The 16,030-nt window shown below is 41.1% G+C and overlaps 1 protein-coding gene across 2 annotated transcripts in view; it reads left to right on the top strand.

The window, feature by feature from the left end:
• Positions 1–13,941, top strand: part of tsnare1 (t-SNARE domain containing 1) — a 188,632-nt gene extending 174,691 nt beyond the window's left edge. For both annotated transcript variants that reach the window (XM_022750926.1, XM_022750919.1), the window contains exon 12: positions 13,361–13,941. The gene's annotated coding sequence lies outside the window, so the exon portion shown is untranslated. The remainder of the gene's footprint in view (positions 1–13,360) is intronic.
• The last annotated feature ends 2,089 nt before the right edge of the window (positions 13,942–16,030 follow it).

The raw sequence follows: 16,030 nt of genomic DNA, 5'->3' as shown, positions 1-16,030 counted from the left end.
TGGCATTAGATGAGAGGGCTGAAAAGTCTGTAAAGCACGAATGTCAGCACCAAATTAGAAACCACCAGTCATTATGATTCATCAACGGTACAACTGTTAAAATGTGTTGTCAAGGTTGCTAGGTGACAAACAGTCTCATTTTGTCCATAGGCCAGACCGTCTCAGTTTGGTTTGTTCTTCACAGTCCACGGCGGCTATGAAGGGCCATACCTTAGTAGACCTCCAAGGGATGCGGCCCCTGATTTGGGACACATCTATAGTTCCTGAATCTCAGTGTCTGTTGTTTGTGTTGCTAGGCAACATCTTGTTAAACAGGAAGGGACAGCAAGGCACCGCCAGGAGTTTTATAACGTTAATCTTAAATTTCAAAACCACAAAAGAGAATTTTCACTGATTGCTGTTGATCTCAGGAAGAGAAAATAGTGATGCAATCTGACACACAATGTCAAGACTATGTCTGGATGACATAATGTTACATAGTGCTCGCTCTTTCTTTCTCTCTCTCTCTTTCTCTCATATTAAATTACATAGCCTACCTCTCGCCCCCCGTCTGTCACAGACATGTTGCACCCTCTCTCTCTCTCTCTCTCTCTCTCTCTCTCTCTCTCTCTCTCTCTCCCCTTCACTCTTACCCGTAACTTAACATCTCTGTGTTTTCTGTGCAGTTTTGGTCACATTTCCCCTGCAGGCTTCTCTGCTTTCCCCTGCAGATGCCCCTCACTCAGCATACCAACTTCACCATGGCTAACGTTATTTAGCTCCTCTATTATGTCCAATTTTCTCTCCCTACCATTAGTTGATTCCAGAATCATGATACACGTATAAAATCAAACTTGTGTGGTTTTCACTGAGAAGCTGTTTATCCCCCCTGAATTTAATGTCTGTCCCTAATAAAAGCATATCCTAAATAAAGGCCTGGTTGTCTCTGCCACTGAGGTAAATAAAGCCTCAGGCCACCAGCTGAAGAGAGAGAATTTACGATAGGTGTTATAGATGAAGTCATGGACCCATTGAATTTTTCTCTATTGCCACCATTAAGCCAAAATTTCCATTTCTACACAGAAATTATGTAAACCTAAAGTTCAGACTGTCATGAAATCTTCAGAGAATGAAGTCTTTCCATTTTAGAGAGATTGTATTAGTTTACCTCTAGCAACAAAAACTCTAGTTGAAAAATTTTGATCATTTAAAAGCTTCATGTTTAAGTTAAATCTGACCAGATATGAATAATGTGCAGCAATGAGGTTGAGATAATAAAAAAGATAAATCATTTTCTACTGGTGTTCAAATGTTGTCTTCCAGTATTTGTCAGTATTTGCTTTAGTTGACTTTCACTCACTTTCACTTTAAGTGAAAAAGGGTTAATCATGTTACAGGCCCAGCTGAGTTAAAAACCTTTTCTTTTTCCTTTAACTGGCACCGTCCTTTTCTTCAAACATCAAAGCAGCTCACAGATAACAGAAACTGGCAAAGACAAATGAATACAAAATGAGATAAGACATTATCAATACAGAAACAAGCAAAACAGCACACAGAGACACGATGGCTGAGATGGGACATGTGGGTGGTGGGTGGTGGAAATGATGACAGTCAGTGATTACAGTTTAGTTCTTCAGTCTGTAACAGATTATGTGTGTCTTTCAGATGACAGAGAGAGGTAATGGCTTTGATATGACACGATATCTCATCCAACATATTTTCTGTAACTATAGAAAAAGAATCTTTGACCATATTGTTTTTAAATGCTGCTGCAGGATGGAGTGCTGCTGAGATCACTCTGATAGTGGTGCGACTGTCTTTTTGAGTTCTATCTTGGTAATAGACTGAAAATTGAAGGGGGGAAGAGATTGTTTTTGTCAGCTGGCGGCCATTTGTCATCAAAGATCTTACACTTGTAAACACAAACAAATACGTACATGTATTACTGGTCACTATTGGTTCAATGATTTTCAAGACCAACTTAGGAAAAAATAGGATGTTGTAGATAATGAATACATGATTATTGGTTAAATGAGGGTCAAGATTTATTGCAATATTTGTAAAATTGTGAAGCCTGATTGCAAAATATAACTTGAGTTAAAGGTGCACTATGCATTCCTGCATGACGTCACTTCTGTTGACGTTCGAAGTAAATACCAAACAAAACAGAGCAAGCTCGCCCCCGCCCCCCCTCCCGCCGCCGCCGCCATGTTTGCATCAGACGGGAAGCCCTTCTGCCGGCGGAGTTCTCGCCACCTTTGAATCGATTCCCCAATATAAATGCAGGTCTTCGTTCGTTCCTTCTCCATTTCTCTCCTCGCCATATATTCTTCCGAATGTCTTTTCTTTGGTCGTGTCCGTGCCTCGGCCATTTCCCAAAATATATTGTTGAGTCTTTAGACCTAGTTCACAGCACCATCCAGCTATCTCCTCTCAGATACTCACGCTAATCTATTAACTCTGCTCACTGCCCCCCATCCCCCCCCACCCCCAAAAAATACAATTAAAAAAGTTATAATTAACAGGATTAATTACAGCAATTACTGATAAACTGTGATCAAGTATTGAACCCAACTATATACAGTATATAATGGTCTTTACCAACATTTTTGATATTAACATTAAGTCACTGATATGACATGATATGATATGATACGATATGAAAGGAACTGTGTGTAGTGTCAAACCAAGAATTAACACCAAACCCTGCAGCTCTACATCTCTAGTGTCTAGGTTCATTGGTTTGATCCTCTGGGCAGCACAGAGAGTAGATGCTTCAGTCTTCAGAGCTGAAAATGAGAATAATTACAATACTTACATTTCTCATATTTCCAGAATGCGGCTCTGTATGTGGTAGAGGTGTGAATATAGACAGTTGCTATGGACCTAATCAATGTCCATGACTGACTGAATGACTGAGTGATAGTGTTGAGTGATCATAGTTCCACCATTGGTCAGCTGGTTGCCATGTGAGTGATTAGTCAGTGTTTCCTCATTGGCCGTTTCTCTTTCAAAATGAATTGGTGCAAACAGTTTCTATTAGGGGTGTTTACATCCTGCAGTGGTGCCAACATAGAGCATTTGTCACAAGATTTAGAGACTTATTTTCAAAAAAGCACCTAGCAACAAATCTAGCAACTTTGTCCATACTACTACGTTTTGTTTTAAAATGCATCTCTTTTCCTACGTTTCCTCCTGGCCTCCAACTACTCTGGAGTTTTCGAGCCCTGAAAAAGGCAAGTTTTGGAAATGCTTCTGGATCTGTTTTAATTTGAATACTCTGGGGTTGTCTACCAGTCTACAACTGCCAGTTGTGAATACAACATGGTAATGAATTACAGTTTTACTCACGTTGTTGTCTTTGCTAGCAGCTGTTGTTCAGTTAAATTCTGCATTTTAATGCTACAACTGTCTTTGCTGTTCCTGGTTTGTAGTATTTTGTGCAACTAACCTAACCTAACTGCAAAGTAGACAATCTACTTCCTGTTTACACCGGCTCACACATGCTCAGTGTATGTGAATGGTCATGTGATGTGCATTTTCAGGTGTGTGTGTGCAGTATGGATCGAAAATGTGGTAGTGTGGACGTAGCCTCAGTTTCACATATTGACCATACATGGTCCAGCCATATACCAGGTTTTGACCTAGTTCAATTTAACCGTAAAAGGTGAAAGTATAAACAGAAAGAGTGTGAAACCTCAAATCAACCAATAAGGATTAAGCCTGAGAGGTTTAGTGTTAGGAAACAAATCTAATTCAGCCTCATGTTTCTGTAGTAATGTGTAAATGATGTACAGTAAATCAACCCATCAATCAAAGTCACTGTGTGTAGCCTGTGACTCGTGCTTTTGTAACCAGGATTTAGTTACTTCAGATTTCAGGTTGTGGGTGAAGGGTTTGTGTTTTTGTGACATACATTCTCTCCACATCTCCACAACATTACAGAGATGCCATTCATCCAGCTGCTGACTGACAATCAATGGCAGTGCCATGGAGCCACTTTTGGCTGTGATTGATTTGACCTATTAGCTCCCTGCATCTGGACGGTGTGTTTTGAAAATGGGGGGAGGACAGCACAAACCAATTTGTCTGTATTGATCTACACAAGACTGAAAACCCTAAATCTCTCACCACTCTGGATAAACCACTGTAACTACCTCAGTCAGATATACACCCATCAACGAAAACACTGAGACCAGGCGCCTGTTTTCATGCTGTGGCTGATCCGTGGACATCACACTGTTGTTTAGTATTGGATGGTGTAATGTCTGTTGATGTAGTTTATTGTGAAACTTGAGAACTCATTTGAACTCACTGAAATAGGGCCGGTGTTTTAGTGATGATGTGACTCCACTTCTCAAGACTCCTTCATGTGAACTACTGTATATACCAGGTTTGTGTGGTTTAAAACTGTGTGGCCTGTTTTTCCACAAAACATACTGTACATATACAGCTAATTCCCATCAGCAAATACATTTTGAAGGAAACATTATTTAGTGAGGAAAAATCAACTTGTGCAAGAACCACTCGTACAAACACATTTTCTCTTCAGTGTCACGTACAACTGATTCAAGAGAATTTGTGGCTTTCAACCTGTTTTCACCTATGACCAATTTTCTCTTGAGTGGTTCAGACCTGGCTTACCAGTCATTTGGCACGTTTCCATTAACCTTCTTAATGCACAATTTGAAATCACAAACTAACAAATACATGAAATTGGAAAAAAAATATTATACAGCTGCATGATGTGGTTTTTCAGACTGTGTGACAAAGCAATATTTTATAAAACTGAAATGAAAACACGTTTTTTTGCATTTATGTGGCACTTGCTTTATAAATTTGCAGTTTGAATAACCTGTGTAACGCAAATCAATTAAAGGTAGAGTAAGCAATTCTAATCCAATACACTTTGACAAATTCAGTGAGTATCTCCACTAGACGTCTGTTGTGTCTGCAGTTCCTCTCAGGAAGGACCCAGTGAGAGTCATGCTAAGGCCAACACAGCTCACTGTGTGTGATGATTCATGGGATGATTCATCAAAAGATGAGGGGCAGTTATAAAAATCTACTTTACAATCTTTAAAGGACTTCAGTTTTCTTCATTAATCACCTTTTATGAGTCAATAAAAGACAAATCACAAATTATGTCACTAGTGCAATGCAGTGTATTACAAGATCATCAAGATTTACTCCCATCACTGTCACTGTATGGAGTGAGGTACATGCCGACCTACCTTCAAAGTGCGACATTTTACATTTCATTATTGTTCATGCAAACCTAGCTTCTGCTTTATCAGTGAAGTATTTCTACCAGCTGGTTTCAGAACGTCTGTCTGCCGACATATCAATGGACAGCTTAACACTATTATAGTAAAAAAGACAAATTAAAAATGTTCAATTATCAGTTCCAAACAGAACAGAATCTACCGTCACAGTTTTTAGATGAAAAATTTAACACAACAAACATAAAAAAAAAAAACCAAACACAACATGTTCACAGCCAGTGTGATCTATAAGGTAACAATGTAACTGAGGGTTTAGAGTTGGAGGGTGTCATGTTGTACAGATTATAAAGACTGTCTTTCCTATGCCTCCACGCTGGCGACAGCTAGAGCCCAAAGGTCAAGGTCGCTATGACCTCACAAAATACTGTTTTGGCCTTGTGAATGCGATGTCTTAGTAATGCTGTGAGGGATGTTCTTCAAATTTGGCAGAAATATTCACTTGGACTCAAGGATGAACTGATTAGATTTTGGTGGTCAAAGGTTAAAGGTCAAGGTCACAGCGATCCAACTCACAAATTCACTCACTTATCATGACACAGTTTAACTCAAATGTCTATAAGGACAAAAGTGATGACATTTTGTATCCAAAAGGTCAAAGGTCAACTTCACTGTGTCATCATAATGTTCTGTAAACACACTTCTGGTCATTATTCAACACTGTAACTCAGGAAGAAAAGACTGTGACCATGTTTCCTGATACTCGGCTGGTTTGTGGAGGAAACAACTGCAGTAATTCTTTTTATTTTGTTCTGATTAATCTAATTTGTGACTTTTGGCAAATTGATTAAAAATGACTTGAAAATGTACTTGATAATATTTTGCACAGCCATTAGTGGTCAGCTTGCAGCAGACATGCAATACACTAGGAGATCATCCAGCCAGTGTTAGTGCTAGTTCCCCTTGTTGGTGGTGGAACCTCATGAGAGAGTCTCGCCCCCATGTGAAGTTGTTTAGTTTGGATGCTTGGCTCGTTCACAGCCTGTCTGATCATCTCACTGCTCGTGTTTCTTCTTTCAGATTTCACCATTGTCATAACTCACAGAAATTAGGTCCCTCACTATAAGAATTAGCTGTAATTAACCAAAATGATCCTTCGAGGTTTAAAGGTTAAGACAAAGAGCAAATGGTTGATGGCAGCATTATGGACTGAAGAATGATTGTAGTCATACAAGTGTGTGTGTGTGTGTGTGTATGTTTGTATGTGTGTGTGTGTGTGAGTGTGCTTGTCGTCCGTGAGCAGGGGGGGGCGGGGGTTCTCGGTGGTGGCAGGCAGGCAGAGCTTTGATGTGGTTGTGACTGGCAACACTCTCTGACTGTGTGAGCCAAACAGACACACCCCATGGACTCTGATCTCTACAAAGAACTATCTTTACATCTCTCTCTCTCTCTCTCTCTCTCCATACGCACAACCTCTAAACACACACACACACACACACACACACACACACACACACACACACACAAAGATCTACCTTGACATAAATCTGCTCCATCCACCTCCTCTCCTCCTGAGCTGGCATCCTTCCAGGTGGTCAGGATTGGAGCGCTGTGCAGACGGGCACAAAATCACCAATCTGACGTACGCCTCGGGTCTTTTCACGGACGGGCTCTGCATTGTAACCGTGTTCATTCTCCTGTCAAACTTCATCCTACTCTTATCACTCTTCCTCTCCCTGCCGTTCTCCTTATTCTCTCCCTCTCGCTCAATTCTCTCCTTCTCGTACACGCCTTCCCTCAGTCATCCCCTCTCGCTCCGACAGTCTGTGTTCTTTTTCTACGTTCTCTTATCTGTCAATGATCTCTGCTGTTGGAGTGAATGAAAGGCACATGTCTGACAGATTTTTTTATTTTTGTTTGTAAGATCCTACCTACCTACCTGTCTGTTGGTTTGTCTAGAAGAATTATTAGCACATCTCTGTTTGTTTCGGGACTACAGGAGGCAAATTTGTTGCTCTTTGTTCACAATTTTTGCATAAATATGTGAAATTTGCCACAATGCTAAACCTCTGGCTCTGCTGCGTTTTCCCTCCTCACATAGTTCTATTCAGTTTAAATCTTCTGTACCAGTACAGCCAAAGCATCAAAATAAAATTCAGTATAAATGAAAATAACTGCCACAGAAAATATCTATGATATGAAAAGAAATAAAATTTGCTGCTCTGGCAGGGATCGCCTAGGTGTCTCTCTGTTTAATTCTGTGTGTGTGTGTGTGTGTGCTTGTGTCTGTGTGTGTGGGTGTGTAAGTGCGTGCGTGCATGCGTGCGTGTGGGAGCGTTGCTGCAGGCGGCTCATTCCATGATTATTTTGAAGATTCTGGAGGTTACAGGCTGGAGAGGAGACAAAATGAGAAGACAGAATCACAGGTTGATGGTATCATGCAGGTAGATCTCTGTAGGTGTTTAGTGATGAGTATCTCAGTATCCATCTGTGGATCTCCACCTTTGGTAGACTGTCACCTGCTGCGTTATTGCATCCCTGAGTGACTGCAGTAACAGTAACCTGACCCGGGCACTGTCTAACCTTTTCAACCTTAGTGAACTGAATTCTAGTCACGATCAGACAATAACAATTATGTCAGGCTGCGTTGTGGGGGAAATGTGTATATTTAGTCTAAACTTGTATTTGTTTTTTCTGTGATATCAGATTCTATAAACTCTCTTAACTTGACGCAATTCAGTTGAATTTTTATCCATGCTGGAGCCGTATTGTTTTCAGGTCGTCCGTCCGTCCCATTCTCCTGGACGTGATATCTCAGTAGCACCTTGACGGAACTTCTTCAAATTGGGTACAAACATTCACTTAGACTAAAGGATGAAGTTATTAATTTTTAGTGGTCAAAGGTCAAAGGTCAAGGACAGTGTGACCTCACAAAAACACTTTTAGCCATTATTGAAGATTTCACAGCAATCATGATAAACTTTCACACAAATGCTTCATATTTTCTCTGACTCTGGATAAACAGGGATGTGACCTGGAACTAGTCTGAGTGGAGGAGGGAGACGACCATGAGGAGGTGATTTTATTAATCAGTAAAGTGGACACATTGAGACAAGAAGAAAGACAATTCCTCTATGAAATTTGAATTAAATTAAGTAAATATAAAACAATAATGGAAAAACAATGACCAACTATAAACACTGATTGGAAAGCTCTTGAAACTAGTGGTTTGACTGAACTAGATATCTTTAACACCAGCATTCCCTTCTTGAGTCACTCGATGGTTTGCCAGAATTTCTTTGATCCCAACCCAAAGTCCTTCTCCATAGCCCCCCAAACTCCTCCCACACCTGGGTTTTTGCATCTCCTGCAGCTGCAATCACAGCAGCAGCAGCAGCAGCAGCAGCAGCAGCCCTGCATCCTCTGAGGAGGAAGCAGAGTTTGAATATTCAGGAGATGCTGCACTCCTGTCTCTGAGGGAGTTCAAGAGGCTCCTCAGCAACAAGGCAACAGATGCAGGTGAGATTCGCCCAGAGAAACTGAAGGCTCTGGACATTGATGAGCTGTCTTAGCTGACACGCCTGTGCACTGGCAGACTGTGGTGGTGGTTCCTGTATTTAAAAAAAAAAAAAGGGGGGACTGGAGAGTGTGCTCTAGTTATCAGGGTATCACACTGTTCAGCCTTCCCCTGGAACTCCAGGAGGACCAATGCGGATTCTGATCTGGGCATGTACTTTAACAGTGAACCAGCTCTTTACCCTTTGCAAGGATAGTGGAGGGGTCAAGGTGCAGCCAGGGGGAAGAAAGTATCCGGTTTGGAGACCTCAGAATCACCTCTGCTTTTTGCGGACAGTGTGGTTATTTTGCTTCATCAGACCTATGGCCTATGGCATGCAATGGGACTTATTGCACCTTCAAGTCAGAGGCCATGGAAGATGGTGTATTGCTCCCTCCAGGTGTCATCCTTACCTGTGTGCTGAGATGGGAGCTAATCACTAAAGCCTTACTCTCCACACAGGTATGCTGGCTGTCATGGAGGAAAGTCCTGTCATGTCTATGAACTTCATGAATAGGAGTTAAACACCAGGCTTCAGGGCAGGATTTGGGAGTTCATGGACAAGCTTCCCCTGTGGCATGAGGCTCTGGACCAGGGCTCCATGGACATGTTCCCACTAGCATTAGCTGCCCCACAGGCAGCCAGGGAGTGCGCTGCATTCGCCACACACCTTCAGACGAGAGAGACTTGAATGCTATTTTACACGTGGGGCTGACCTTGAGGACTATGACTGGATTCAAGACCCATTCAAACAGGAATCATCAACATCCAATTCATCCATTCATTTTCCTCCGCTTATCCAGGGTCAGTGGGTGGTGGCAGTAGACTAAGCAGGGCATCCTAGACATCCCTCTTTTCAGCTCCTCCTGGGGGCTCCTGAGGCGTTCCAAGGCCAGATGGGATATGTAATCCCTCCAACAAGTTCTGGTTCTACCTCAGGGTCTCCTCCCAGTTGGACGTGCTCAGAAAACCTCCAAAGAAAATGCATTCAGGACTCCGAGCTCCTTCCGGACGTCCGAGCTGCTCATCCTGTCTCCAAGGCTGAGCCCGGACACCCTGCAGAGGAAACTCAGTTCAGCCACTTGTACCCACTTGTATCTCATTCTTTAGGTCACTACGGAGTCGGATGGTCATGGAATCGTCAACAGAAAAGGGGGAATGTGCAGAGTTCCGTATTTACCAGACAATGAAACTCAAACTTAGTGAACTCCCACTAGATCAGGTTTGGTTGGCTTCTTCATCAGACTACCCAACCACATCCCTCCCTGCTTGTTTTCCACACTCCACCTGTGTGACTTAGCATTCAGTACTGGCCCCTCTCTTTAGGACCAGCAAAGATGAAAAGAATCTGCGAGCAGCGACAGGCTGTCTAACAAGCCTTTAAGTAGGAAAATGTATTTGCAATAGCAAACGTTTTAATGCAGATTCAAATTGATGTTACATTTACAATTTCCGACAACACATTGTCTTTTCCGCTGCATTGATACTGTGGTTGTATTCATGGCAGTTAGTTTTTTACTCTCAGTGTATGTCTTTCTTCTGAGCTCGGTCTGTAAAGAGTGATTGCATCTTGCTCGACCACGGCTAGATCTACTCCTGTCTCTCTCTCTCTCTCTCTCTCTCTCTCTCACACACACACACACACACACGCGCACACACACGATCACACCCACACACACAAATACACGCACTTTTCTGTCTCTCCCTCTCTTCAGTTCCATTACCTCATTTTTAATTTGAGACCTGTCTCTTTATTTTGTTAAATATTTCATGAGTAAAATGGTCGTTTGTCCAATTTTATTTGGCGTCAGTAAATAAAAACAAATGTTTACAGAGTGATAAGAGAGAGAACACGTGTTATAGAGGCTGTTTAACAGCGATATGAACACAGGTGTGTCTTGAGACATTAACTTGCCCTAAGTTACTTGGTTTGAAAACCACTAACTAGCATATGGTGCCTGCATTCTGATTGGATAGAGCACTTCCTTATTATTAAGCTCTTGTGGCCTTGGTTAAAAGTGTGTTAAGTTAATGTGTTTATCTGCTACATATGTTATTTGTAGCTTCCCAATGTTTTCTACTCAACCACAGAATTAAAAAGTATTCACTGTTCTGCTTTAGAAATGGCTCAAGTGGAGAGAGTGCGGGTTCTCCGAGGCAAATCATTATCATATGTTTTGGTTATGTCTGTTACTAATTCCGTCCTGAGGCGAACGGTTCGCAAAGTTTTATAAAAGGTATTTCAGGTGGACATCCCATATGAGCTAGAGACCCTGTACATGGCGCCCTGCTACTAGAAAATGCTACTTCTTTGGATGGATATTTATTTCAGATTCTAAGTGCTGCTTGCGATAGAAAGTGGCTCATACCAGAGACACCTACTGTGGATGATTGACATTACTCATGAAATCTTTAAAATGGAAAGAATTTCTTTTTTATCAGGTAGCAACAGGAAAATATGTGAAAGATGGATAATTGATAATCGGATGGATTATTGGAATCATTTGTATAATGTCTTCTTTTTCTTGTACACACTTTTTTATAAAGGGTTTTGAGCAGTGGTGTGCATGAATGTGTTGAAATGAACGCTGTTCATTGAATACGAATCAGTTTACAAATGTTGAACGTGAACATACAACAGTTTTACGGCACCCCGCATGATGTCTCAATGACACGCCCCAGCTTGGCTGGTGTCAGCGGTACAGACGGGACAGACGCATCTGCTACTGCTGAAGCCAGTTTATTTGAGCATTTGAAGCAGTTTCATGAACAAACAAGTGAAGACTCGGACAGATTATATTTATATACAGATCATAAATGTAACTCGTATCTGTGATTCTTCAGTGGTATATACAATAATTCGTTTAGTTTGGGAGTGGCGGTGATTTGGGGCTGGTGATGGAGGGTAGAAGGAGGTTCTATTGAAAAAGAATATCAGCCTATTCATTTTTAAAAAATGGAACAAATGACCATGAACTAGTTCATTTTTGGAATTGTGAACTTAGTTCATAATTTTAAAAAATGAACTATGAACATGAATTAATTAATTTTGGTTTGTATGTACTGAACTTTGAGCTAATTCATTTTAAGTGTGAACTGGCACAGCACTGGTTTTGGGTATCAGAAAAGTACACCTTGTCATGGTCTCAGCCTGGAGGCTCCAGGTTTTTGGTTTTTGGACTTTCTTGGTTGGGTTTTCTGTGTTTTGGGTTTCTGTTCTGGGTTCTGAGTGTTTCTGGTTTGGGTGTTCTGGTTAGTTTAGTCTTCCCTGTCTTGTGCTCTGTTTCCCTGTGCACTTCCTGTTTTATTTTGATAGTCATGTCACCCCAGTGTCTGAGTTCTAGTTTTGCTTCCTTTTGTTAATCATCCCTGATGTGTCCCACCTGTGTCTGCTTCCCCACCTGTTCTCCATTGTTAATCAGTTCTGTTCCTTTTTTAAGAGCCCTTGTTCTGTCTTGTCCTTGTGGGATCATTGTTTGTTTCTTGTGAGGTTTAATGTGTGTTCCGGTGACTCTGGTTTGGACTTTGTTTCTTTTGGAATAAATTCTTTGACACGGCTACCGTCTCCGCATTTGGGTCCATCCCTTACCCCTACTTACCTCAAGGACGTGACACACCTCTTTTTTGTTGTTGTTTTTTGTTATAGTTATCTGGATTGGATTTGCTTTGCTTTCTCTGTTTGGTATTTTATATATTGGGTATTTACTTATTTATTTTTTGCATTTTAATTTATTTCTTTTTCTTCTTGTTGGATGTTTACATGATATACAGTATATATCATAGCACATTTTGAAGCCCAATAACTCAAACAACAAATATTAATTTCTACTACTCTCAATCCAAGCTTTTCTTTCATCCATGTCTTCTGGCAAACAGTCGTTTCCTTTCAGCTCTGCACAGGACTTTCCATTAACGGACTGTAGTGTTTGTCAGGCGAAGCTCACTCCATCCAAAAAACCTTTGACTTGAAAACTTTTCAAATAAAGCTAATTTTTCATCTTTTGGAGTTTCCTGTCATTGTGAGAAGGCTTGGATCAATAAACCAGAGCTGATATTAACCTTTGAATTGGAACATCAGTCAGTGTACACAGATTTGGGAAGTGCCCCGGACTGATTTCTAAATCCATATTTTGATCAGATTTAATTTATTTCTGTTCGTCAAACGCTGACATAATCCTCTGAATCTTCTTCCTTCTGTGGCTTAATTCACTCACATGTTTCCTGTTAGCCAACTATTAACTGTAATTCAGACAAAAGTGATGCGCTCTGGCCTTTCATGTACAAGGCCAGTCTGCTGGTCGGTGATTAATGAACCCCTTCCGTCTTCTGCACCGTGAACTGTGGCCTGGACTTAATTAAAACTCAACCGTTGACCACCAATCATAAATTACTTCCCACAACCTGTGAGACTTTTGGAATAAAAAAGAATAAATTGGTTTCTTACCAATTAAAAATTTACAAATGAAAGGGAATAACAATCCCAGGGCAGGGATCTACATTGTGCTTGTGCTTTGAGAACGCTGACAGCGCCATCCCTGAGTGTGAGGCAGCGGTGTCTGCTGGGTGATTGATGCCTATTGTCCACTCTGCTTGTGTTTTGCAGGTAGCTGCTGTCATTACAGTGTCGCCTCAGTGCTCCTGCCCAGTCTGATCCCTGACCTGAGCAGCTGGTTTCCAGTTGGAGGGAGCTGCCCCGCAACGACGTCTCTACTCCATCATCTCTGGCTCTGTTTCCATGTGCTTCAGGCCGGGGACGGAGGCCTTTCTCAGGGAGGTGGCCCCGGTCTGAGCCTCTCATGTAATCATCATTGTGCTTGTTTTTCTTTTCTCATGCCGTGGGTGTGTCTTGTGACTGGAGTGTTATCATTGATGCTGAAGTCGCAAATGTGAATTCAGTCATTACACCAGAGGCACAGAGGGTGTTTCCTGTGATGGGTCACTGTTGTATATCACACACACAGCGGCAGCTCCTCACTGTGGTGTTTTATCAGAAAACCAGATGAAGATGGAGCTTTATTGTCTTCACTGCTGTACTGTACACTCTGTTTCCTCTGAGTATTTTTATGGAAATAAACCACATATTTATCAGCCTGTAGTGTCATTCAATCAGTGTTATATTGTACTGTTTCTTGATATTGGTAAATATTGTTTGGCCAAATATATCTTCCAAAATAAAAGTCAAAGTTCAACAGCAACAGGACGTTAAGGCTGTTTGTGTTTGATCTGACTATTATGAGACTTGATATTTCTATGTGTGTATTTATGTCAGCATATACTATATAATTTTTCATTTTCAATAAGAACGGTTTCTCAACGTATATGTGAAGTAGCTTTCCTTAATCATGCCACTGATGCATTGTCAGTATACAATAACAACCTGTTGTTCTTAGAACATCAGTATACACCTGTCCTTCTCACGTTACACAGTATGTTTGTCTCCGGTCTTACTCTGCACCTTCCTTACAGTTTGAAAACCTCTGCGATTTGGTATGGCATGAAAAGTAGCACAAATTACAACAAGCTGCCAAAATCAATTTTGACCTGTGCAAACAACAAATAAATAAAAACCTGTGTCTTCCTCCCAGTTCAGTCCTGGTGCCAACTCAGATTTACAGAGGGTAAATATATATAACCATAAAAAAAAAATGATGTAAAGATGTTATCACTGTTATCAGCTCATCATAATTGAAAATACAGTCAGTTTTATTTTTTATTTATTCAAGCCAAACACACACACACACATCTGAGATTTCTTTCAAAGGATTCTACAATCTCTGTTGGTTTGGATCAGGAAACATTCACGAAAATAAACAAAAAACAAAACTTCAATAAAAAAAGACCTGAGAAAGAATGACTTTCGTCTCCTTTTCACATGGATCCAACATCAAGTGTCCCAGTGACAAATCAAAATGGTGCAAGAAAAGTTTAAAGGACGGCAGATCAGCAGAACAGAACATGAAACAACTAGACGTGAATATAAAACTTTGTTAATATTTATTTATATTTAATGTCTGTATATTACCTCCCATGTCTTTGTAGCTCTTGTAACAACATGTGACTAACTGATGAGCTAAGTTACTTCCTCCCTCTTGCCTCCTTTCTCCTGATTGGTCAGCAGTGTCTAGAATTACATTGCCTCTGCTCTGAGCTGACGACGGTCCTGTGCCTGAAACATTCTCACCCTCATTGTTAGCGTGTGGACAGTTCTTTCTTTTTGTGATGGGACTGTTTACCTTGGCTCCTGCAAACAGTGAGTGTCCACTTATTTTTATCCCCATGGCAGACCTCCCCTCAATATGCTGCGTATTGCCCCCCCCCCAACTCCCGCACCCCTTTTTTGTGTTTCGGTAACGGGGGTTAAGTTTTTTGCCGTCGTCTCTCTTCTTGAGTTCGGGCCATCAGTTAATAGCCTATTAGAAACTTGAAACAGCTGTCCAGAAAAATATGCTCAGGATTGTCAGAAGTCAGATGAGAAGATCAATATCAATTTCATTTTTGTGAATGTGCGACACAGACAGGTATGAGGGCAGGTCAACAGATAATGTCACTCCCAAAATGTTGAGTGTTCCTTTCATTCATTAAGAACTATATCAGTCATTTTAATTAAAACATTTGGATTAAGCTTGATGCAAAGCAGAGGGTGCAGTCTACCTACAATCAGGACCTGAATTATATTTGTATTAAATAAGGAGTGAAAACGAGGAATCCTGCAGGGAAATAGCGCAGGTTTACAGTTGGGCATTAAGGGGTTAATATATAGATAGACAGCCTACAAATGAATTCTCAAAAATGTAATGACATGTTGGGGCTACAGACTTTATATTAATACCGCAAGGATACAATCTGCCCTCTGACTGACTTCATGCCTGTGTTTCCTGTTTTATTTTGAAATTACTAACCCTGTACATCTGTTGTTTTACTTCCTGCCTTTTTCGATTGAGAATTAGTTTCACCTGTTTCCAGTCACCACTGCCTTCCTCATGTATTCAGCCGCTGTGTTCCCAATCCTCTGTGGATTTTCCCTCGTCTTCCTCATGAGCTGAATCCTGTGTTAGCTCCTGTTAGCTGCTGTTAGTTTTCCTGTTTACCTGTGTTTATTTCCCTGTTTGTTTCTGGATACCTACCTGCCATCTAAAAGCTTGGTCACTACTTCAGCCTTCCTGTGTGTCTGCGTCCGGGTCCATCTGTGATTGGTCAGCTTGAAATGCTTGGTTGTGTCTGAAATCACTAACTCAGTTATACAACTAACTATTGTGAGCTCATCAGTAAAATG

This window comes from Seriola dumerili, unplaced genomic scaffold, assembly GCF_002260705.1.
Source record: "Seriola dumerili isolate Sdu_G_001 unplaced genomic scaffold, Sdu_1.0 BDQW01000016.1, whole genome shotgun sequence".
Lineage (NCBI taxonomy): Eukaryota > Metazoa > Chordata > Actinopteri > Carangiformes > Carangidae > Seriola > Seriola dumerili.
Note: the sequence above shows the minus strand (reverse complement) of the source record. Positions and strands in the feature narration are given on the sequence as shown.